Raw genomic sequence first — 26,555 nt, forward strand, 5'->3', positions numbered from 1 at the left:
CCAGAACAAAATGTAGAAATACAGCAGGACTACCAAATAGATTGACTTTATGAGTGGATAATGAGTAGATTTTCTTATAGTCTCCCTTGTCTGTGGCCTGATTTTCACCAGTTCTTGGAGCAATGTTAATCATATAAGTAGGATTTTGTGGCTTTGACTATGGTGTTGAAGTCCTGTTAGGCAGAATTAGGTAGATCATTGCTCACTGAATAAGTCATGTCTTTTAATACAAGAGTTGCAAACTGTGGCCTGCTGCCTGTTTTTGTATGACCTACAAGCTGAGCATTATTTGTACATTTTTTAGTTGTAAAAAAAATCAAAAGAACAACAGTTCAATGATGTATAAAATTTATGAAATTCAAATTCCAAAGTCCATACATAAAGATTTATTGGAATCTTTTGGCTACATATTATTTATGGCTGCTTTTATGCTACAATGACAGATCTGAGTACTCATGACAGGTACTCTATGGCCTGCAAAGCCTCAAATATTTACTATCTGGACCTTTAAAGAAAAAGTTTGCCAGAGTTTAGTGTGTAAACTCCACTGATATACAGAAATCTCATGGCCTGATTATTAGTACCTGATCGTGTTTAATTCCTTAAGAAGTTGCACTCACTTCTGGTAGAAGTAAAAGTCATAGCAGGGAAGAGTTGGCAATCAATGAGTATGATGTTTTGTTTGTTTGTTTATTTGTTTTACTATTTAAGCATTGGCAAATAGTGGATTTGAATGAAACAAATTGTGTGAAGTGGACTCTGTTAATCCTTGCCCTTCCTAACTCTGCTCTGACAGAGGCTAGGCCTATCCTACATCTATTGAGGCAAATCTTGCCTAGGAGACCAGGCTATTAGTCATTCCATTCTGCTCATAGGAGTGATAGAATAGATATTGCTGTCCTAGTTCCTCTTTATCTGGCCTGTGCTCACTAAACTGCCTCCTCTTTCCTGAGGCAACAGTTTTGAAATAATCTCTGTGAGTTTTTTTTTAAATTAAGGTTATAATTCTTACCTTGATGTTAGACCTTCCCCTGAATCCCAGGCAAATTAGCTAGGGCCCTGATTCTTTAAGAAGTCCTTTCTACTTCCATTGTCTTTGTGTGCTGGGCCCTGCTCTGTATGGCTTCCTCTTTTTGTTGGTGTCCTGCTCTAATTCCAATAAGACCATCTGATGACAGGTCTTAGTCTGCTGCTTTTTTCTAACCCAACTTCAGCACCTGATCAGCTGTTGGATAAAACTCAAGTTTGCCTCCTATGAACACTGATTTGAGGTGCTAATCACAATCTTGAATGTATAGTCCTACTACCGAATTAGTCCATAAAATTTCAGCCAGACCCTTTTTAAGATTCTTTTTTTGCCCATTTCATCGTCTCAATTCTACTGAGGGCTCAGCATGCATCATGGTGCAGTCTATATTAATTATAATAGCCAATAGATCATAGACCATTAGAGCTGAAAGGAATATTTCAAGTTACAGATGAGAAGGCCGATTAGGAGGTCCACAAAGGAGAATATACATATCAAATCAGTTCAAGAAATAAGAAATGAGTAGCCACGTATGCTCTAAAAAGTGCCTTGGAAATAAAAATTGAAATTTAATAGACTGTCTTTAATGAGTAAATTCAATTCTGAATTTATATATTTTTGGTCATCATAAAAAAGCCAATTAAACAAAAGTGAGGAGAAATAGCCGAAACTGGTTTGGCTCAGTGGATAGAGTGTTGGTCTGTGGACTGAAAGGTCCCAGGTTCGATTCCAGTCAAGGGCATGTACATTGGTTGCGGGCACATCCCCAGTAGGGGGTGTGCAAGAGGCAGCTGGTCGATGTTTCTCTCTCATTGATGTTTCTAGCTCTCTATCCTTCTCCCTTCCTCTCTGTAAAAAATCAGTAAAATATATTATTAAAAAAAGTGAGGAGAAATAAAAATGATTATAACAAATTTGTCCAAAATAAAAAGGAGAAAGAGAGGGAGGAATAATATGAAGCCATATGCCAATAGAATTAGTTTTGCTATGATGTCCCATGGCCAACCACTTCAGTTCTTTTTGTTCATTGTCTCATAAACTAAATAACTGCTTTAATGCCTAAATCTTTACAAGGAAAATCTCCAAATGAAATCGCAAATTGTACTTGCTCAGTTACATTCCAATTTAATGACCAGAACAGCACAGTACTGACCAAATCAGAAAGGATTCCTGATTGTTATCAGTTATGCCTTTAAGTACAGAGGCTAAGTAAAAGGAGAATTGAGGCACTAATGACAATCACCCATGGAAATCAGGCCAAAACCCCCCTGCTATCACAGGCAACTGGTGGTGGTGGTGGAGTGGGAGTGGAGATTTGTGTAGAATTGACTTCCCCTGGCTAATTATTCAGAACTATTTCCCTGTAGGAGCACAGTCAATATTTTGTGTGACTGCTGAACCAGACCATAGCTTAGCTGGTCCAATCAGTTAACCTAACTTAAAAAGCAACAAGTGAACAAGTCTTCCCTTTGGGTTCATGCAACTATGAATTGTCACAAGATCACGAAGATGACTTAATTTAGTTGATTAATCATGACTCAAGGTTCAATGTAGTTACCATACGTAGGTATATATATATATTTTTACATATATTGTAAGATCTCTGACTAGGACCTAACACTTGTAATAACCAAAATAATTACAATAATAGTTCTTGTCTGTCTATGGCCAAGCACATAGTAAGTAGAATAAATATTTGTTGACTGGCATTTAGTGACTAACTGTATACGTTATAATAGAACAATAAAAACATTGTCTGGAAAGTAGAGTATATCTTGGATTAGACCAGTGGTTCCTAACAGAGGACCATTTTGGCACCTGCTCCCAGAGGATATCTGGCAATGTTTGAAGAAACTTGAGGCTGTCACAACCAAGAGTGGCAGTGCTTCTGGCAGCTATTGGGTAGAGACCAGGGATGAAGGTAAACAGCTACAATGGACATGACATTTCCTTTAAAAAAGAAGTATCTCATCCGAAATATTAAGTGTCTAAGGTTGGAAACCCTGGATTAGGCAGATATGAGACATGGAACAGTTTGGTTTTGTAAAAGTAGGTATAGAGGGACGAATAGGCATAATACAGAGGATTTTAGGGCAGTGAAACTTCTGTATAATACTCTAATGGTGGGTACATACCCATTAATATTTTTCTAAAAACGTTATAGAATGTGCAATACCAACTGTGAATCCTAATGTAAACTATGGAATTTGGGTGATAAAGATGTGTCATCATAGGTTCATTTACTGTAATAAACGGTGCAGGATGTAGGTAATGGGTTTGGCCATGTGTGCATATGGGCAGAGGGTATATGGGAGCTCAATTTTGTTATAAACTTAAAAATATTCTAAAAATAAAGTCTATGTTTTTAAAAGGAGATGAGTAGCTGGAAATAGAATCTTGGTTTTCAAAAATTAGTCAGGCTGTCTTTATGCTAAAATATTTTGGAGGAAACTGAAAATTTGTATTATAAGATTTACTTTATGCTTCAGCCCTAGCTGGTTTGGTTCAGTGGATAGAGTGTTGGCCTGCGGGCTGAAGGGTCAAGGGTTTGATTTTGGTCCAGGGCACATGCCTGGGTTGTGGGTTCAATCCCCGGGTGGGGGCATGCAGGAGACAGCTGATCAATGATTCTCTCTCATCATTGACATTTTTCTCTCTCCCTCTTCCTTCCTCTCTGAAACCAATAAAAAATTTAAAAATTTATAAAAGATTTCTCTATGCTTCAAATTTACAAATGTCACATGACACATTTTCCTTAACTTTTTCTCTCTATGCAGTTTTTTTTTTTTTTTTTTTTTCTCCAGACAGATTTTATTAAGTTTATGCTTGAGCACAAAGGAGACAGCACTGAGGAAAGGAAGGTCCTCTAAACTGGATTGGAGGCTGCCTCTGCTTGGCTAGTTTTATAAACTGGGGGCAAAGTGGGTGGGATTTTTGAAAAAGGCGAGCTTTTCTATTTCAGGGTTGGCTGACTTCCTTTCCCAGCTACATTCACACCTGGACTGTGGGGACAAGATGGTGGACTGATTGTTACTGCCACCCTAAGAAAGTTGTATAATGATCAAACCTTGATCAATTGCACTTGCATTGTTGGTGGTTTCAATATTGGCAATTAAGAGGGAGATAAAAACAGCTACCTCTGCATTTTGAGGAAGGAGTGGAAGAGTGGTGACATTTTTTGCCCACTTCCTTCTGAATGCCTGGTCTTAACTTGGCTTCCTGGCTCAGGCAGATTAGCAGAAAGCTAAGAAAATTCATTGGCAAGTATAATAGGGAAACAGGCAGTTAAACAGCAGTTTGCAGACTCTAGTAAGCCTATATGCCAAGCAATTTGCAACAACTAGTAAATCCTATCTTCCTAAACTTAGGACACTTTTTTTTTTTTTAATAAGTTTTTATTTTTCATATTATTACAAATGTTCCTTCCCCCCCCCACACACCATTGCTCTCCTCCACCAGGTTCCCACCCCACCCTCTGCCCTTTCCCCTCTCCCCATTGTCCTCATCCATAGGTGCACAGTTTATGTTCAGTCTCTTCCCACGGCCCCCTCTCCCCTTTTCCCCAAGAATCGTCAGTTCACTCCCCTTCCATACCTCTGATTCTATTATATTCAACAGTTAATATTGTTCATCAGATTTTTTTAATTTCCTTGGTTTTTAGATTCACTTGTTGATAATTACGTATTTGTTGTTCATAATTTTTATCTTTGTTTACTTTCTCTTCTGAAAGAACCCCCTTCAGCAATTCATATAATTCTGGTTTGGTGGTGATGAACTCCTTTAGCTTTTTTTTTATTAGTGAAGCTCTTTATCTGGCCTTCGATTCTGAGTGATAGCTTTGCTGGGTAGCTTATTTTTGGCTGTAGGTTCTTGCTATTCATCACCTTGAATATTTCTTGCCATTCCCTTCTGGCCTGCATGGTTTCTGTTGAGAAGTCAGCTGACAATCGTATAGGTGCTCCTTTATAAGTTACTACCTTCTTTGCTCTTGCTTCTTTTAGTATTCTCTCTTTATCTTTTGCTCTTGGAATTTTAATAATGATGTGTCTCGGTGTGGTCCTCTTTGGATTCCTTTTGTTTGGAGTTCTGTGCGCTTCCTGGACTTGTAAGTCAAATTCTTTCACCAGGTGGGGGAAGTTTTCTGTCACTATTTCTTTCAGTATGTTTTCGATATCTTGCTCTCTCTCATCTTCTGGAACCCCCATAATTCTGATGTTGGTTCGCTTGAAGTTGTCCCAGAGGTTTCTTACATTATCTTCAATTTTCTGGATTCTCTTGCCTTCTAGCTTCTGTGGAGGAGTGTCTTCTGGCTCTTTATGTTCCAAATCTTTGACTTGATTCTTGCGATCTTCCCTTCTGTTTTTAGGACTCTGTAGAATATTTTTTATTTCAGACAATGTATTCTTTATTTCTTGTTGATCCTTTATCATTTCTTGTTGACTCCTTATTAATTCTAATTGATCTCTTTTCATATCCTCATAGGCCTTATCCATCTTTTCTAGGAAATTCTTGAAAAACCTTATAAGCGTAGATTTGAACTCTATATCCAGACGCTTTTTGTCCTCCATTTCTTTCGTTTGTGATCTATTTTGTTGTCGCATTTCGCAGTTACAGATGGGACGGGGTTTCAGGGTGGAGCCTGCAGCTTTGGCTTCCGTCAGCCCCGCCCTATGCGGGTCCTTCAGTGCTCGCTGCCGGCGCCTCTGAGAGAAAGGTGCCCTCGATTTTCGCCTGCTGCCAAACAGTCTATGCTCTCCCACAATGAGCCCGGTATTGGGGTTCAGTTCAGTTGGAAGTGGAGTTGGAGGTGGCGTTCACAGCAGTCTGGAGCCCCAGTCTCCTTCCCGTCAGGGCAATCCCGCGGCACAGCTGACCGTCCCTTCTCTGGGGGCAGTGTGCGCGCCTCCGGACCTCCTTTCTCCGCTACCCCGGGGTTCCGACTTACAGCCCAGCTCCCTATGGCTGAGCCTGGGTCCCCGGGGTCTGGCCCAGAACTGGGGTTCAGAGCAGTCAGGGGCCCAGCACAGTCGGAGTTTTATCTCCTTTCCGCTAGGGAACGCCAGCCAGGCACTCGGCCTCCCTCCTCTCCGGCTCCGTCCTCTCCGCGCGCTGCGTGTCTCCGTACCTTAGGCTTTTACAGCTCCTCCGTGCTTCCTTCTGGTTTTCTCCTTGCTTCTTGTTGTAGGATTTCCAGTCAGTCGACTTTCCTGTAGTTCTGGGTAATGTCCATTTTATATTTTAGTTGTATTTTATTAAAATTGTTGTGTGCGGCTGCGGCTAGTTGCCTACCCGAGCAGCCATCTTGGATTCTCCTCTATGCAGTTTTTAAAAAGGAAATTATTTTCATTAACCACCTTAATTAAAAACAATTTTAAATTGCATTTGTGAAACTTTCAAATGTTTTACTCAACTTAGGGCCTGATTCCATAATAGGTTTCTGAAACTGAGCTTCTAGGCACATTCAGGAAACTCTACTTGTAATTTTTCTCCTTTACTACTAACAGTGAGAGCTGAAAGAAGCTTCCAGGAGGCATTTTTTACAATGCACATGAAAGCAACTATAAATTTACTTAAATCCAATATCAGGATCTAAGATTTTCTGTGATGCAGGAAGGGAAGAAAAAAAAAAATGCTAGTGAAGGAAACACCAGTCTGTTGCCCGCTAGACTTATGAGGAAGGATAGTAAGTACTACTTGCCTTATCCAAGTTTCCACTGGCAAAGCAAAGAACAGCATGATCTACAAAAGTTATTTATTTAAAATATATTTTATTGATTTTTTACAGAGAGGAAGGGAGAGGGACAGAGAGTTAGAAACATCGATGAGAGAGAAACATCGATCAGCTGCTTCCTGCACACCCCCTATTGGGATGTGTCCACAACCAATGTACATGCCCTTGACCGGAATTGAACCTGGGACACATCAGTCTTCAGGCTGATGCTCTATCCACTGAACCAAACCAGTTAGGGCAAAAGTTATTTATTTATTTTTTAAAATATATTTTTATTGATTTCAGAGAGGCAGGGAGAGGGAGAGAGAGATAAAAACATCAATGATGAGATAGAATCATGGATCAGCTGCCTCCTGCACACCCCCTACTTGGAGTTGAGCCTGAAACCCAGGCATGTGCCCTTGATTGGAATTGAACCAGGGACCCTTCAGTCCAGAGATCGATGCTCTATCCACTGAGCCAAATTGGCTAGGACATAAAAAGTTATTTCTAATAAACTAATGATAAATTCAAGGATTCGAAAAAATCTCTCTATCAACACTTTTTCAGCAGACATTTCTTGAAATATAAACATTATTGAGGATTTGTAACATTTGGTGGTATTTTCCTCATTTTTTTTTCTTTTTCCAGGCTTCAGTAATTAAATGCCAAGCACTGTAATAGCAAAGTGTTAAGCTTATAAATGTAAAATCATGAAAATTGAGAAAATGTGTAGACCTCTCTAAGCATAACAGGAGGTTTCAACTTATATGTCCAACTATTAAAATTATAGGAGATAGTTTATCCAAAAATATTCAATCTCCACTATTTATCACATAGCATTTGGAATTTCATGCTATTATCATGGCTTACATATTTTTGTGACTTTTATGACAGATAAGATTTTTACCGTTTAAGTTTGCCAAGTTCAAATACCTAACTAAAATTTTCATTTGCAGGTATTTTTTCCAGTACCTAGAACCATACTCTATTATCTCACATATAGTTTACAAATAGGTAAAGCTGCTTACTTGTCCACTGAATGTGAGATTAGGAACCATATATTAATCATCTAATAGTGTAATGCCCACTTAGTGTACTTCCTGGCACCACCAGAGGTGATTAATGAATATTTATTAAATTTTATTGATTATATGAATATTGTTTCTAATTGTTCACATGTGAAAACCAGATTTCAGGTAATTACACTTCATTAAACCCTATCCTTTGTTCATTTAAATTTTACGTATTTAGTTTACATTTTAAGGAAATAAGAAAATACATGGTTATCTCATATATGAGTAAAACTCCCTAAATTATGCTCTGCAGACATCATTTTTTATTTAAAAAAACAATTATTAGAAAAAAGTGACCTAACATTTTTACCACATGAATTATTAGATAGTTATTGGCACAGTAACTTCATCAATGTAAAACATACAAGCTTTATAAATTCATGCTATGTTCACCTAATACTTTCCTAAATTGGCCCAATATGATTATTAAGATCAGCCAATTGTCAGTCACCCATTAAATGTCAATCCACGTTGATCAGTTACTTCTGATAATAAAATTGCCAAAATCAGCTGGAATTGCTGATTAGAAAAGGATTTTTCCATAATGATATCCAAAGATTCATTCAGCCTCCAAATCTGACTGATTCACTGTTTTGAATATTGTACAGAATTTGCTTTTGTTCTTTTTACATTTGGGTAGGCATAACAGAACTTTAATTATTAAAATGATATAGATCAGGGGTCTTCAAACTACGGCCCGCGGGCCACATGCAGCCCCCAGGGGAGTCTGATCCTGCCCGCCAGGTTTTTTGGGCAGTGAGCGCAGCCAAGGTGTTACAGTAGGAATTAGTAGTTCATATAGTCCGGCCCTCCAGCTCTCTGAGGGACAGTGATCTGGCCCCCACTTTAAAAAGTTTGAGGACCCCTGGAAGAGATTCATTTTTATAGAGGTAGAATGTGGTATGTGGCTACCCTTCTATGACTTAGAAAATCAGTACTATAGATGGAAGTATAATGACAGCTGAGTATAAGCCACTCAAGAACAAGAATCATAAGTTCTAACTTCACTCACAGTTCTAACTTTCTTTAGGATGCTGAATCTTGTTTTTCTCTCTTAGCTGTGGAAGGAAACAAAACAACTTTTCTACTAACGTCTTCAGAAGTCAGAGTGGTAAAAATTCTCTGACTTTAATTAGTAGAGAACAGAGTATTAGTAGCTCTGTGTTTTCACCATTTCTCCCAGAAGAATAAAAGAAAATTGAAAATTGGAAGTAGACACATGAAGAAAGATCCACCAAAACTTAAGTACCCAGACTATAATAATAACAACAGAAAATAACACACGAAGAAATTGAGTATTATTCACTTGGGAGTAGCTACAATCTCTCCTTGAGTGGGGAAATTTGAGTCGTATCTCATGATAACACTGCAAGTTGTGTATCTTTTAATTCAATGATCCTCAGTCTTTAGTTGTGCATGATAATTACACAGAAGTTTTTCATAATGCAGATTTCAGATCCCCAGCTATGCAGATTCTGATGCAAAACCAGTACAGACAGTCCCTGACTTATGATGGTCCTACTTAGGACTTTTTGATTCTATGATGGTGTGAAATAATATGTATTTAGTAGAAACTATACTTTGAATTTTTAATTTTGATTTTTTTCCTGGGCAGCAATAGCAAGATATTTTTAGCTCACCATATGTAAGCTAATGTAAGTGTTTTGAGCACATCTACTAGTAAGGTAGGCTAGGCTAAGCAATAATGTTCAGCTAATTAGGTGTATTAAATGCACTTTCAACTTCCAATATTTTCAACTTATAATGGGTCCCCATAGACCCATCATAAGTGGAGGAGTATCAATATTTGAAATTGGGATCTAACATGCATATAAGTACAACCAATGGACATAAAACTCTGGGGAGGGAGGGTATGTGTGGGAGGGAGGGAGGGGGGCAAAAAAAATCAATAAAATATATTTAAAAAAAGACCCACACTTCCTAGGAAGCCCCTTCTGACCAGCCTAATCCATGATGATCCCAGTTTTTCTTGAAGTATATCTACCTGTGACATTTCTTACTATTATTTAAATGTCTGACAACTGTGGATGAGGAAAAACATTACAATAATAAAATTTGATTTTCTAATTAAAAAAAAAAGAAATTGGGAACTAGTTCTGTTCTCAAAAGGTGGTTTCTAATTTTTTTAAATTGAGATATAATTCACATACCTTACAAATTCACCCTTTAAAAATGTAGTTTTAATGCTTTTAGTATACTCACAGAATTGTGCAACCATTATCACATCCTAATTTGAATATTTTCATCACCCAGGAAGCATACCTATTATTCATCCTTTCCTCCAGGCCCTGGAAATAGCTAGTCTACCTTCTGTCTCCATAGATTTGCTTATTCCAGACATTTCATATAAATGGGATCAAGACTCCTTTGTGCCTGGCTTCTTTCACCTAGCATAGTGTTTTGAAGGTTCAGCCATGTAATTCATTCTTTTTAGTGCCAAATAATATTTCATTGTGTGGATATACCACATTTTGTTTATCCATTCATCAGTTGATGGACATTTGGATTGTTTCCATTTCTTGATTATTCTGAATAATGTTTCTATGAACATTCATGTTCGAGTTTCTGTCTGGCCATCATTTCTAAGTGTTTTATTTTTTAAGTTAGAAAGTTTTATTAAATTGAGAGAACATTTCTAGCCAGAGGTTCTTATAACTAGCTTCTGGTAGGCCATAGAAAATTTGATTGGGGTGATCCCTTAAAGCATTTATTAAATTGAGAGAACATTTCTAGCCAGAGGTTCTTATAACTAGCTTCTGGTAGGCCATAGAAAATTTGATTGGGGTGATCCCTTAAAGCACTGGCTAGAGACCAGTGAGGGTTAAAGGCTTTCAGAGGAACTTTGATGATAAAATAGTTCACATTCTGTGACAGCTCAAAAAGACAAAACAGAGACCAAAGAAAGAATGCAACTTTTACCCTCATTAAATATAAAAAATACATGACTGTAAGAAGCAAACCAGACCTCCATAAAGTGTCTGATCTCATCGGCCTTCTGACATGACCAAAGCATAGTTTATTATAACGGTTTTAAAGCAATATAGAGAAATTCAAATGCAGTTAATTTAACCAGTTAATTGTGTTAGAAAAATATCAAAATGCTAAAAAACAAACAAACAAACAACCCTGATTCCTGAGACTAAGAAATAAATCTAAAAATAAATAAGTTAGGGAAGAGGAAAAATGCTGTTTTTCCCCCTTGCACATCCTGCGAATACAGTGTGTAATGCACACAAAGTCTTAGGTATACTATGATTATTTTTAACTTTGACTTTCAGCTTTTCCTCGTGTCATCTGTGGAGCTTATGCAAAACTCTCTGGGTTAAATCAGGCCTACTTATTCAACCTTTAAACAGTCCCTTAAATGCATGAAAGACTAAATTTAAGAGAGTCCAAATATCATCCACACAGATCCCAGTCCTAATGTTCTAATCACCAGTAAGTTAGGCTTTATTATTTCTCTTATAATTAAAAAATGATGAGTATAATTTACCTGTCCCTTTTTCAGCCATGTTTTATATGTACCTGGTAATAACAACAACAACAAAAATCAATCAATTTTAGGTATATGCTCCAGTGATTAGACATTACACAACATTAGATATTATATAACTTACTAAGTGATCATCCTGATGAATCTTGTACCCATCTGACACCATACATAGCTACTACAATATTATTGATTATAATTCCATATGCTGTACTTTACATCTCCATGATTATTCTGTAACTACCAATTTGTACTTCTTAATCCCTTTACCTTTTTCACTCATCCTACCCCTCCAACCCCCAAATCTGACAACTGTCAAAATGTTCTCTGTTTCTATAAGTCTGTCTCTGTTCTGTTTGTTTATTTATTTATTTATTTATTTATTTATTTATTGGATTCAATTGTTGATAGGTATGTATTTATTGCAATTTTATTGTTCATTTATTAATCTTTTTTTCTTCTTCCTAAAGAGATCCTTTAATATTTCATGTAATACTGGTTTGGTGGTGATGAACTCCTTTAGTTTTTTCTTGTTTGGGAAGCTCTTTATAGGTCCTTTGATTCTAAATGATGGCATTCACCACCCCATCATCTTTATATTGTATTGGTGAACACACAATACATAAAAACTCATAGACACAGACAATAGTATGGTAGTTACCAGAGGGAAAAGGGGTGGAGGGTTCAAGTAGTGAAGGATAAAAGGGGTCAAATATATAATGGCAGAAGATGATTTGACTTTGGGTGATAAATATGCAGTGCAATATACAGTTCATATATCACAGAAACATACACTTGAACAATCTTATTAACCAGTGTCACCCAAATAAATTTAATGATTTTTTTAAATGAATGATAGCTTTGCTGGGTAGAGTAATATTGGTTATAGTTCCTTCCTTTTCATTACTTTGAATATTTCTTGCTAAGCCCTTCTGGCCTGCAAAGTTTCTGTTGAGAAATCAGCTAATCATCATATTGGATCTCCCATGCAGGTAACTATGTTTTTTTCTTGCTGCTTTTAATATTCTCCTTGTCTTTAACCTTTGGCATTTTAATTATGATGTATCTTGGTGTGGGCCTCTTGGGTTCATTTTGTTTGGAACTTTCTGAGCTTCCTGGACTTGTATGCCTGTTTCCTTCACCAGGTTAGGGAAGTTTTCTTGCATTATGTTTTACAAATAGGTTTTTAATTTCTTGCTGTATCTCTTCTCCTTCCAGAATCCCCATGATGTGCTTGTTGGTACACTTGAAGTTGTCCCAGAGGCTCCTTACGCTATCTTCATTTTTAAAATTCTTTTTGCTGTTATGATTGGTTTTTGTGTGTGTGTTTTGTTTGTTTGTTTGTTTTTTGCTTCTTTATATTACAATTCACTGATTTAAGTTTTGGGCTTAATCTACTTTACTGTTGATATCCTGCAAGTTATTCTTCAATTCAATTAGTGTATCCTTCATTTCTGATTGGTTCTTTCACTGTGGTTTCTATGTCCTTTTTCAGCTGTTGAAGTTCTCATTAATTTCCTTGAAGTTTTCACTAAGTTCCTTGAGCATTCTTGTAACCAGTGTTTTGAACTCTTCATCTAGCAGATTACTTGTCTTCATTTTGTTTAGTTCTTTTTCTGCAGTTGTTTTTTCCCCCTGTTCTTTATTTGGGGCATGTTTGTCTCCTAACTTTGGCAGCATTACTGTGTTTGTTTATATATATTAGGTAGAGCCACTACATTTCCTGGGCTTGGTAAAATGACCTTATGTAGTAAGTGCCCTATAAGGTCTAGTGCAGGGGTGAGGAATATTTGGTCAGCGGGCTGTATAAGGCCCATAAAATCATTTGCTCTGGCCCTTCCAAGGCATTTAAGGTTGAGCTAGTTAAATTAATTAAGTTAATTTTGTATGGCTTACAAATGATGTTATAAATATTCAAATGGCCCTTGGCAGAGAAAAGGTTTCCCACCCCTGGTCTAGTGGCACAGTCTCCCTGGTCACTCAAACTGGGCACTCCAGTTTCATGCCCCCCTCCGTCTGGGCTGTGTACATCAAATATGTCAAATTCACAGCCAGTGGGCTGCATGCCTTGAGTTTGTCATGCTTTTAAAAAATATATATATTTTATTGATTTTTTTACAGAGAGAAATGGAGAGGTATAGAGAGCTAGAAACTTCGACAAGCTGCCTCCTGCACACCCCCCACCGGGGATATGCCCCCAACCAATGTACATGCCCTTGACCGGAATCGAACCTGCGACCTTTCACTCTGCAGACCGATGCTCTATCCATTGAGCTAAACCGGTTTCAGCGAGTTTGACATGCTTGATGTACACCCTCCTGTTGTAGTTGAACATTGATTCCTGTTCACACATCAATGGAAGAAATTTACCCTCAGGATGATTGGCTGAGAGGACTAGCTGTGACCACTGTGGAGGCTCAGCTGTGTAGGGGCCCACCACACAGTGCAAGACCAACTTCAGGGGGCCTCTGGTGCCTGTTGTGTCTGTCCCTTGAGTGTGTCACTTGTAGAGATGGTTGGATGGTGCTTTGACATGGTCTGAAGCTGTCCATCAGATGTGCTGGTTTTGGGACCTCCCAGAAGGTTCAGGCCAATGTCATCCTGCTGTCTTTGTTCTTCCCAGGAACTCCTGGCACTGGCTACAAAGCAATCTTCAGATGGTTGTTACCTGTGCTGAGCTTGGAGGTACCTAGGAGAAGGCACGCTGCAAACCAAGGCTGCTGTCACTAGTGATGGGCCTGGGGCAGAGCTAGAGGTATGGGACACACCAAGGCCAGATGCTTTTTGTTTGAGAGATTTTAAGAAAGTCTGAAGCATGAAACAAGACAGGCCATTTGTATTGAAACACCACTGGAAACAGCTTGGGTGGACCCGTAAGTTGGTGGGGCAAGGATTTCAGAGTATCGCCAGGGTGGGGCAAACCCATGATAGCTAGATTGATAAAGACTCAAATATGGTGCCTCCCTGCTTACTCTATGTGGGGAGGGCTCAGCAAAGGAACAATGGCCTCTGCCAGCACTTCTGTCAGTAATAAAGCTGCCCTCCTGCTCTCATCTGATGCCAAACAATTCAGTTTCTCCCTGTGTGTCCCTGGTGCCTTTCGAGCTACTGCCCCATCACAGGAACTCAGAGGGAATGAGTCTCTGTAAGTCCATGCACAGTCCTTCAAGAGGAATGCCTGGGACTCCAACAGCTCTCCATTTCACTCAGCCACAATCCCTGTTGGGTTTTATAGCCAGAAATTATGGGGACTTCTCTTCCTGGCTCTAGAACCCTGGGAGGGATCCTCCTTGGAGGTGCGACTCTTGCTCCTCATCAGAGACCTCTACAGCTGAGTTATACCTTCCAATTTTTTAAAAATATATTTTATTGATTTTTAACAGAAAGGAAGGGAGAGGAATAGAGAGTTAGAAATATTGTTCAACTGCCTCCTGCACACTCCCTATTGGGTATGTGTCTGCAACCAAGGTACATGCCCTTGGCCAGAATCGAACCGGGGACCCTTCAGTCCGCAGGCCGACACTCTAACCACTGAGCCAAACCAGTTAGCGCTTCCTTCCAATTTTTATCCTCCACATATGGGTGTGAGAATCAGCCCTTTCTGGCTTCTTCTTTTATCTTTAGTTGTGTCTTCAAAAATCAATTACTTTTAATTTATTATTTCTCCCAGCTATCCTAACCTATTGCAAGATAGCCTGCCAGATTAACTGTAAGCAAACTCTGATTAAGTTATGCCAAAATTTATTTTTAAAATTTTATCATTTTGAGTAATATTAAACAATCTTTATGTTTTCACATAAATCTGGCTATAGAGTTCTTTTACAGGCAAAAGTAGGCTGTGGGGATCAAAGTTTTTCTACTATGAGAAACTAGTAATAAAGAAAAAAAAAGATGTGTTTTATCAATCAAATAATCAGCAGCACTATACCAAAGGAGATTAACACATGATCCCTATCCAAAAGAACCAATGCTTAGGAAAGCAAAACATATGCATGAAGGAATTCAAGAATACCATAATATATTATGTTATCTCTGAAAAAAAGAAATCAGACATGGGAGAGATAAATGTGGGCTTAAATAGTCAAAGGTGACATCATGAATAAAGTAAAATGGGTCTGAAGTTTGGGCAGGATTTTATCAGAGTAAAGAAAGAGAATTTCTGGAATGAGCAATAGTGTGAACAAAGACTGAGCTGAAAGATTTAACATAATATGAAATGGAGGACAAATGTTTAGAAACAATGAGAAGCAAGGCTATGTAAATTGGATAACCAGATTATGGTGAATCTCAGAAATTTAGCCAACACCCTGAAGATGTTTTTGCTGAAACTGTTTCACCAGAGCTAGGCATGTTCAGCTGGATTTTATTCAAAGAGATCTGCCCTGACAGACTATTAAAGAAATAGAGACCAAGAGTGGGAATATAGGGAATAGCGTGGGCAAGGAAATAACAGATGTGGCCAAGTCAATTCAAAGAATAATTACTAAATGCCTCCTATGTGCATTCATCATTTTTTTGTATGCTTCAGGGGTTATAAATATGAACAAGTAAAAGTCATTGGTCACATAGAGTTTACAGTCCAGATATGTACATCACATGACACTGAGAAGAAGGTAATGGATGTTTTAAGTACAAAGAAAAAGAAAGGGGACACAGAATAAAAGTTAATTCTATGGAGTGAGAGAAAAAGTAACATTTTAGTTCAATACTAAAAACTTTTAGGTTTTCTAGCACTGATAGGTGATTGTGTTTGCTCAAGGTAGAGGAGCCAACAGGAAATGCCATGAAAGGAGTGTGTATTGCAATAGTATAAAAAACAGATATGAAAGTGGGATATTAGGGAGGTCAGGAAGAAGTCTAATATAGTAATCTAAGGGTAAAGAGATGGGGGCAGAATAATGGAAGGATGAAAAGAGAAAGAAATCAATACATGAGACACATTTAAAAGGATATTGTATAATACTTGCTGGCTAATTGCATAAATGGTATAAATAAATGAGTGAGTTAGAGATGCCTGGAGCATGAAGCCTCACTGATTAGGAGGCTCAGTTTAAACTAGCAAATACAGAAATTATATTGTAAGAATAAACTGAATTGGGGTGGTTGAGTGCCATGTTTTTTATTTGTACTTCATTTGATGTATCAGGTGACCAGTATTTCATTGGATTACTCAAATTGAAAGGAGAATCTGAGAGGTATTTGAAGCCATGAGATTAAATAAGTTTTTGGAGAATGAGGAAAGGAAGGAAATAAACATTTTTGAATGTTTATGTCTCAGGCAATGAATGTGAAGTAAAAAGATAGAATGGTGAAGAATACAGTCTTGGGGAAAAGTCCAAAGGTAAGGGACACTAAGGAGTCAGTAAACAAGGACTAAAAATCTTTAAAAATGTAGAAAGATAATTTATGTGCAATGCTGTTTTGAAAACAAAAAAGATAAGGAGACAGGAAAGGATAAAATAATTTGAGTATTCAGAAAAGATTAAAAATGAGAATAAAGTCCTAGGTGGTTTGGCTCAGTGGATAGAGCATCAGCCTGCAGACTGAATGGTCCTGGTTTTGATTCTGTCAAGGGCACGTACCTAGGTTACAGGCTCCTTCACGTCCCAGGTTCTGATTGGGGCTAGTGCAGGAGGCAACCAATCAATGTGTTTCCTTCACATTGATATTTCTCTGTCTTTTCCTCTCTCTTCTACTCTCTCTAAAAATCAATGGAAAAATATCACCAGGTCAGAATTTTAGAGAGAGAGAGAGAGAGAGAGAGAGAGAGAGAGAGAGAGAGAGAGAGAGGGAGAGAGAATAAAAGCTATGCATTTGGTGAGAAGCCTTGGTGACATTTAATTCAATTTCATTCCACAAATATTTCTTTCACATCTACTATGTACTTAGCACCAAAGGTTGGGAAACAACCTAATGGAGATTGTAGTCTAGAAACAGAAAGACAAGTAAACTCAATTACAAGACAATTTGTTAATTTTAACAGAGGGAATAAGTAGGGTACTAATGTAGAACATAAGGAGGGCCACCTATCCCAGATATGAGGGGGTTGAAAGGTGTTTCAGAGGAAGTGATGTTTAAACCAGTACCTACAGGATGAGTTGGGATTAGCTAAATGAGAGGCAAGGGAGTGATCCAAGCAAAAAGCACCCAATATGGTAATCCAAAGAGAAAAGAAATTATGGCCACTCAAGCAACTCAAAGAAGTTGTGTTCTGAGTGAATGATTTTTTAGAAATACTATTGAAGAAGTTAGCAGGTACCAGATAATGAACATTATAAAGCCATGTCAAAAGTTGAATTTAATCCAAATTATTACCGGGAAGCTACTAATGGGTTTCAGCAGGAGAATAATATAATCAAGTGTGCTTTAGAAATATCCCTTTGACTCTATGTGCACAGGGCAAGATACAGGTCAGATTGACCAGCTGTGAAGCAGTTTAGAAGAGAGATGATGGTGTAAGTAGAGATAGGAAGGAGTGGGTGGAGTCAATAAATATGTAGGAGGTAGAATTGACAGTTCTTGATAATTGGTAGTGGGAGATTTGGAGAGAGAAAGGAATCAAGAATAGCACCAAGATTATTGATTTGGACAAACGTGCTGACATAGGAAGCATTGGTTGAGGAGTAATTTTGAGAATAAAATGAGTTCACATTTGTACATGTTGATTTTTAAAAAAATATATTTTATTGATTTTGTACAGAAAGGAAGGGAGAGAGAGAGATAGTTAGAAACATCGATGAGAGAGAGAGTCATCAATTAGCTGCCTCTTGCACATCCCCTACTGGGGATATGCCCACAACCAAGGTACATGCCCTTGACCGGAATCGAACCTGGGACCTTTCAGTCCCCAAGCCGACGCTCTATCCATTGAACCAAACCGGTTTTGGCTGTACATGTTGATTTTGAGGTACCCACTAGAATTCTTAGTGGGAGTACATAGTAGGCAGTTGGCTAAATGTGTCTCAAATTAAAGATAGAGATTTAATTCATAGATAGAGATTTTGGAGGCCACAACAAGTACGTAGTAATTGAATCTGTGAGAGAAATGAGATTTTCTTAGGTGAGGGCAGGGAAGGTTGGTGTTAAGTGAGAAGAGAAGATTACAGAAAAATGAGCAATATAAACATTTAAGGACTGGGTAAACAAAGAAAATCTGACAAAATAAACTGAGGGGGAAAAAAGAAACTGAGAAAGAAGTCCATGCAGGGGCTCAGCAAAGAAATGACTGTAATTTTAGAAGTTAGTATCAAGGGGTTTTTCTAATTGAAGGAAACCTATTTTATTAGCTGATGGAGGGAAAAGGAGCTGTGGACAAGGTATTTCCAGAAATAGGATAGAAGAGGAATGAGGACTCATAGAAGAGAGCGGCCTGAGTGTCCTGGCCACTAGTGTCCCAGTTCTCAGTGGCTAGGATTCTGGAGTCCCTGGGAAGTCGATGGTTTGTCAGTCTATGCACAGCCCTGACACCCAGATCTGTCAGGTGTTCCACCCACCTGCCCGCCTCTGACCAACAACTCGGAGGAGGCAAAGTCTGTCAAGACAGAACACCAGGCTCTCAGACCCAAGTACCGGGGGCAGGGTTATGTCCCACTAAGGCAGATTCGGATGCTTCATTCATACATTTCCTTCCACACTGCTGACAAGCTCCTCACACAGTGTATCCTACATTGAACTTCCCACCAAACCTGCTCCTCCTATGCTTTCCAGGAACTCATCAACACCACCAACAAGACAGGCCTTGGAAGTGCCCCTTAACCTAACAGTAATTCCAGCCAAAATCCTGCTACCCCAGCTACAAACCCGTGGACCCTTCGACCTACACCTCAAAGATACACTGCTTGGCAGCAGTAAGTACAACCTTCCCCACCCCAGCGGAAGAACTCCGAATCCATGCATTTCCAGCCGCTCCTTAAGCAGTGTTTGGGAGCCACTGAGAGCCCCCGAGGGTGTGATTCTGTACAGACAAGGTCACACAGCCCTGCAGTAGAAATTCTGAATTCCCTCTTCCTGAATAATTGCCCACATTCACCTGGCTCAACTGCAGTGCCAGGACCATTCAGAGTGCATCAGAACTCTGCACCTGGAAAGCGCACCTCCACAGAGGTGAAGTTCCAATAGTCAGGCACTCTGAGTCCATCTACCCACAGGGTGCTAGTGGGAGCCACTGTGAGCTTTCCTTGGGTGTGATCTTGAACAAGTGGGTGGTGGGTGCACTCCCCTCCAGCAGTAGAAGTTTTGGATTCACTTAGCCTGGATACCAGCCCACAGACACCTCAATTGCGCGGCTACACTGCCAGGGCCCTTCAGAGTCCTTCAGTGCACCTCTCTGGCAAACGTACCAAGGGTACTCCTGTGAGCCGCTGCTGGGAGTAAGTTGCAACTTTAAGGTATTTAAAGCACAATCTTTTCTTCATCTAGTTTTTTCCCCTTTCCCAACATGCATGCTCCACAGAAACCTCAACTCCAACTTCACTGATAAGTTGTGGGAATCCAGTATAAGTTTTATTTATTTATTTATTTATTTATTTATTTATTTATTTATTTATTTTTGCTATCAAGAGCCCAACTCCTTTATCATCTCTCCTTCTTGTATCATTCTTGTTCCCATTAAAGGAAGAGACTCTCATCTATGAGTCTTTTTTTATTACTGCTGCTGAGCCTCAAAGATGTGTCAATATGTTTAATTCTAAAAATAGCTTCTTAAACTTATTCTTTTAGACTATGAAAACCAGTTTTATTTTTGCTAAGAGAAATGTCAGAAAATATAACTTCTCTTCCTCACATTTCTTGTGCCTTCTAGTCCTGTAAATCTAAAATCTTTCCGTTTTACTGAGGTGTTACTCAACCATTTAAACATCTACAAACTACTTAAAATAGATTATCATAAGTGAATACTAAAAGTTCTAAATTCAATATAATAATAAAGTTAGAACAATTGTAAGAGTTACTACTTAATGAGTGTCTACTATATTCTAAGTCTGACATACATCATTTTATATCCAGTGATTTTCAGTGAAGGGCCTGTGTTGTTCCCACCCTCTGGATATTTTTGGTAATGTTTGGAGATATTTTTGGTTGTCACCACTAGGAGGGGTAGCTGTGGATAGGGGGCAGCCATGCTGCTACATAGCCTACAAATGCATAGGACAGGACAAAAGAGCATTTTGTCACCCAAAAAGTCAATAGTGCTGAGGTTGAAAGACCCTGCTTTATATCAATTATTTCATGTATTCCTAATAATAATTCAACAAAGATGCATAATTTTCTCTAATATATGAGGTTATATAAATTACTAATATATTTATATATATGTATACAAAATATTAATAATTAATATAATACTCTATAATAATTAAAGCATAATATTCAAATAGACCAAATGACCAAACAGCAGAATGACCCTCCAGACGACCACGCTATGACACACACTGGCACCAGGTCATTCAAGGCAGGTGTGATGCAATTGGTTGGGGGGCCCTGCCATCGCCCCACAATTGTCCTGCAGGGGAAGGCCCAGGCCACTGGCCGGTAGGGCAATCAATCAAGGGGGAAGTGGGAGTGGAGGCAGATGCGAGCAGCACCAGGCCAAGGTGGGTTCAGGCGCGGGTGTGTGTGTGTGTGTGTGTGTGTGTGTGTGTGTGTGTGTGTGAGGGGGCAGGCCTGGCTGCAGGCAGCCAGGGTAAGCCTGGTTGCCGGCAGTGTGAGGGAAACCAGTGCTGGCAGCTGGGAGAAGGAAATTTTGCACAAATTTGGCCTCTAATTAATATATAATTATATAGATGAGATTAAGTAACTTGCCAAAGGCTACAGCATAAAGTCCTAAGAAGTAGACTCAGATTTTGAACCCATCAGCTTGATTCCAAAGTAAATTTTAAAAAATATTAAAAAAATTGATTTTAGAGAAGAAGGTAGAGAGAGAAAAAAACATCAATGATGAAAGAGAATCATCATCTGGCTGTTTCCTACACATTCCACACTGGGGATTGAGCCTGCAATCTGTGCATGTGCCCTGATGGGGAATTGAACCATGACTTTCTGGTTCATAGGTTTAAAACGCTCAACTGCTGAGCCATGCCAGTTGGGCCACAGTCAATTTTTAAACTACTATATAAATTGCCAATTCTTTTTTTAATTCAAGATACACAGACTACTACAAAACCCTTATAATCCTTACAATTTTTTTTAAAATAAAAATACATTTGTTAGTACACTAAAATCTGTATTCCTCCTAAGTTTACCTTGGGCCCATCCCTCAACTCTAACCTTTTCTACTTGAGAATAACAAGACAACTTTAGAAAACATACTTATGTCATGCCATCAGATGTGTACATGCCAACATGACGTTTTGCCACTTGTGGGTATCTGCTAATTGAAAAGAGTTTTTACATAATGGTCAGTTTCAGATCCATCCTCAAATTCCATTCAACACTCACATGATGAGATGACTTTTTTTGAAAGAAGTTTATATCTTAATCTTAACTTCATTATGATATTTTCATGTTATGAATCATCTTTTTGAAGACTACATACTTTTAAAATCTTTATCGTTGAGAGTATCACAGATGTCTCCCTCCCCCCCTCCCCCCCGACTCCACCTGGTTTCTCACCCTGCCCCAGGCCTTCACCACCCTACCATCTGTGTCCATAGTAAGATCTTTGGTTAATCTCTTCTCGCTCCTCCTTCCCATTACCCTAAGAGATTCATCAGTCTGTTCCATGTCTCTGATTCTATTTTATTTTGTTCATTAGTTTTCTTGTTCATTTAATTTGATTTTTAGATTTAACTGTTGACAGATATATATGTATTGCCATTGGGTTTAGGATTATATTGGACATATGCACTGATAACATCTACCATGTAAACTTTCCAAGTGCCTCCTGACCATCAGTAGGGAGAAGTCAAACTCCAACCAAGGTTCTTACATAAGTCCAGGTTAAGAACTTCTTAGAGACTGTGTTTTGGTAGTTATTTTTGCTACCTTTGAGCCATTGTATGACTGTGCCAACTAAATAAAATTAATTTCAATTATCTCCAGAAAAAAAGCTTAGTCTCTATTGTATTTGTCAGGATGTGAGTGTATAAATAGTATGGCTTACATCTTCTCCATGTGTCCAAGGTGTCCTGCTCATCCCAATTTACCTAGCACTGCCTAGTTTTAAAAACAAAATCCCACATCCTGGTAATTCCTTCAGTCCCAGGTAACAACAGTATTGGTCACCCTAAATATATCCAAACTTTAGTAACTAATGCTACAGAATACAAACTAATGTTACTAATACTATTTTGTTGAGGTTCAATCATAAGGTTCTGTATCAGGATTCAGTTTGGTAAATATTGATAATCATTTTTAGCCCTTGCATGTTTTTTCAAAGATGATTTCTAAAAGAAGGAAATTCACTCAAACCCTGATATTACATCAAAAGATTGCTGGTGGCATCCCATATTGGATGTCATTTATCAGAAAGTAAAAATCTTCAAAGTGTATGTAAAGCAGTGGTTGTTAATTTTGGATGTATATTAAAATCACTTGGGGAGGGATGCTTCAAAAAATATGGTTGCCCAGGCTGCACTCAAGATCAATGAAATCAGAATCTCTTGGAGTGAGACCGAGGCATCAGTGTTTTTAAAGTATCTCTAATGATTACAATATGCAAGTAAAGGTGAGAACCATGTTGTAGTATGATGCTTTCATTCCCTTCATTGTGAATGTGGCTGGATTTCTGAAGCTATTCACTACCTATATTGTACGATTGAAGGATCTCTGCTGCCCCTCTCTTCCATCACATGTTACATTATCCAAAATGTTACCATTGAAGTCCAACACTATTCTTCTGGAGATATAATTGAAAAATCAGACAGGAACAAAAATCAGTAACTATTATGTTTTTAAAGGTTTTTCTGCTTCAATAGGCTCTGACTTTACTGTTTGAGAAAGGCTCATTTACCCTTATATTGTTTCTGTCCCGTAAGATGAAAGACTGCACGGGGAAGAGTATTGAAAATTACAAAGTGTTGGCATGGGCAGGCCCAATACCTGAGGTGCAGTTGCTTTTATAGTGAACTGGGTCAGACTAAGGGCCCAAGAGCGTTAGGCACCTGGTATTGAGAGAGCCAAGAGGAAGAGGAAGAGGATCTATACTGCATGAGAAGACAAGAAGGGAGCAAGCAAAAGCCTCATCTATGTCACAAGAGTGATTGAAGCATGAGACTTGGAAAAGAGGTCAGGGCACAAACACAATCTCAAGGATACAGCTGCTTTTGAAGAGAAATTTGTCTGGCCAATTATTCCTAGATGGCTAATTTGAGACTGTAAAGCTAGGTTTGTATTCTACTGCTTCAATAACATTAGAGTGAGAGGAACTGGAACAACAATAACAACAAAAAATGAGGGCTCAAAAAAATTCAGCTCTGGAAGCAAACTAAGCTCTTATTGACTTCTCTAGATCATAAGATATGGCAACAAACAACTTGCCACTATTTTGCGTTTCAAATTTAATAAGGTGTAAATAATGATGGAAGTAGGGATTCTGCTTTGGAGTTGGGGATTCTACTTAGCACCTTACAGATGATGCCATTGAGGTGGTCACTCTACCTTATACAGCCATTCCCAAACTACCTTTCTCAACAGTTATCAGGGTGCCTGAAACTGTTTCTGACATAAGAAAAAGTTTCTTCAAATATTGAAAATGGACTGGTATTAAAGTTTCTTTCTTTTATTTTTTTTTAAACTAAAATAGGTAACACCTTAGGCTGGGAATTCCTAACCAGTAAACAATATCCTGGCTTTATATTGTAGATCTCTGAGATGATTGCCTCAGCCAGGCCCCACTATTTTTCCACTTCCTGGGTTTTCACTTTCCTTCCTCTATTTCTTTCTCTTTTTTCTCTCTGTCTTTCTGTCTCTGTCTGTCTGTCTCTATCACCACACACACACACACACACACACACACACACACACACACACACATTGGAATACCCTAATTTAAGACTTGTCTGCCAAGACCTTGTCGGTGCTTACTTGACAGCTACCTGAGATCAAGATAGGTATTAGGGAGGAGAGGGCGGATACTATGATGGAAAAACTATTTAGGGGGTGGGACTGAATAACATTGCCTGACCCACTGGTCTTTCCAATGGAAGAGATAAGAATCAAGGATTACATGTACAAATAAAGATCAGTCAGGCAGCCCAGCTGGTGTGGCTCAGTGGATGAGCATCAATCTATGAACAAGGAGGTCACGGTTCAATTCCCTATTGGGGCATATGTCTGGGTTTTGGGCTTGTTCCCCAGAGTGGGGCATGCAAAAGATATAGTTAGCTTAAATGTTTAAAATAGTTAGCTTAAATGTTTCTCTCTCATCATTGATTTTTTTTATCTCTCTCTCCCTCTCCCTTCTTCTCTTAAATCAATATATATATATATATTTTAAAAAAGATCAGTCAGACAGTCAAATATAAGCTTTGGTTTCAAGAACAAAGCCTTTTAATTGAATTCCTTGAGTGTGTGTGTGTTGGGTAGGGGGGATGGCAGGCAGGTATTCATGTGAAGTGTATTATGAAATTGAGTTATTCCATACCTCTGTACTCAAGGGGCAATAATCAGATCTCAAGAATACCATTAAGTCGTCTGTGCTATTAGACTAAATAAAAATTCCATTTTTTTTTATCATCTCTGCATGATAAAGCTCAACATTCCTAAAATAGTTAGCTTAAAGTAACAAAAGCCTAAGTCATTCTCAAATTCATAAAACATAAAATTGGAAATACATATAGCATCATTTCAACATTTTGATGAATTTGAAGTTATGCAGGATATAATTCAGGAAGAGTTAACAAAAGTTGGACTTTAAAACATTTCACCTTTATGGAAATGTTACCAATAATATTATAATAAGTGTGACATAAAATATAGTGCATCTTTAAAATACAATAGAAAAGGAAAAATACAGAATCCAAATAAACAGTGATCATTTTGGAATATTGGTAATTTTAAGAAATGTAAATTGCTAGTATAAACATTTTTGGTTCTGAAATAAGAAATAGAGGGAAGATCAACTTCATATCTAGCCTCAAGTAATTCACTTGGTTGCACTGGTTTTTATCAGGAATGTTGGTTAATAAGCATTCTGAGAATGAGAATCTAGAGGAAAAATGTGCTTTGTCAATGGAGAGTAAAATACTAAGTGGGATTGATTCAAAATTCACTACAGGCCAGGAAAAAGATTTTTCAAAACTCTGGTCCCAGTTGCTCACACATGGCCTAAGCTGTGTGTAAGCCTTATATTCAGTAGCTGCATTTGGTTTTTAAAGAACAGGGTCATTTTCCCGGCCTACACTTCTCATTAAGTTCCAAACACTTCCCTAGGATATGAAACCTCCTCTTTCTCTTTCTCCACTCCCAGTAAAGCCAGCTTATTTAGACAATACTGAAAGGGGTTGCTCTTTGGTGCTCAGACAGGATATTCCATTGATATATCATGCTGGGACAGCCCATAAGCATTCGTCTGTTGGTGTATCATACAAATGTCAACTGTTTCTACCCAAACTGAATAAAATGGTTTCTATAAAAACTGTGTGATGTTTTCAGCATTCAGTTAAGAATAATTTCTTGAATAGTCTGTGCTAGGTACTGGGCTAAGCCCTGGAACGGGGAGTGGGGAAGAGGAGAGGTTAGAGGAAGTGTTAGAGACATTAAAAAGATGAACAGCCTGTAGCATCTGCCTTTAATAATAATTGTTAATGTTTATTGTGTAGTTATTCCATGCCAGGCCCTGTGCTAATGGCTTCACACAAGTTAGATAACTTAAACTTTACAACACTACTATATAACCTTTTTTATAGATGAGGAAACTGAGAATCAAGAAAAATAAGCCCAAAAGTCACACAGCTAATCATGGGATCAATGTTTGAGTTTGGTTTATTTGACTCCAAAGCTAGAATGTGTGATCATTCTGCTCTAGTGCATTCAAGGACTTAGCATCTGGTAAAATTAGGAAATATACATAATAACCTCTAATAAAAGGAACAATATGATAAGTGCTGCAAAAGATAAAAGCAAATTGCTTTGGGAGTACATATGTAGGAGCAATTAACTTCTGGGAAAACTTCATGGAGGACAAAAAAATTAATCTTAAATAAAAAGTAGGATTTTGGTAGGTTGAGATGAGGGAAAGAGTATCTCAGGTAAAGGAGTTAAATCCCAAAATGCCAAATATTGTGTAACTGGAGC

The 26,555-nt window shown here is 38.3% G+C and overlaps 1 long non-coding RNA gene across 1 annotated transcript in view; it reads left to right on the top strand.

Annotated features, from left to right (window-relative positions):
• The first annotated feature begins 19,040 nt into the window (after window positions 1-19,040).
• The window catches only part of LOC311615095, a 109,291-nt gene continuing 101,776 nt past the window's right edge, over window positions 19,041-26,555 (top strand). Inside the window, exon 1 of the long non-coding RNA XR_014793736.1 lies at window positions 19,041-19,171. This is a non-coding gene — a long non-coding RNA (uncharacterized lncRNA). The remainder of the gene's footprint in view (window positions 19,172-26,555) is intronic.

Source organism: Pipistrellus hanaki (assembly GCF_964339955.1).
Source record: "Pipistrellus hanaki genome assembly, chromosome: X".
Classification (NCBI taxonomy): Eukaryota; Metazoa; Chordata; class Mammalia; order Chiroptera; family Vespertilionidae; genus Pipistrellus; species Pipistrellus hanaki.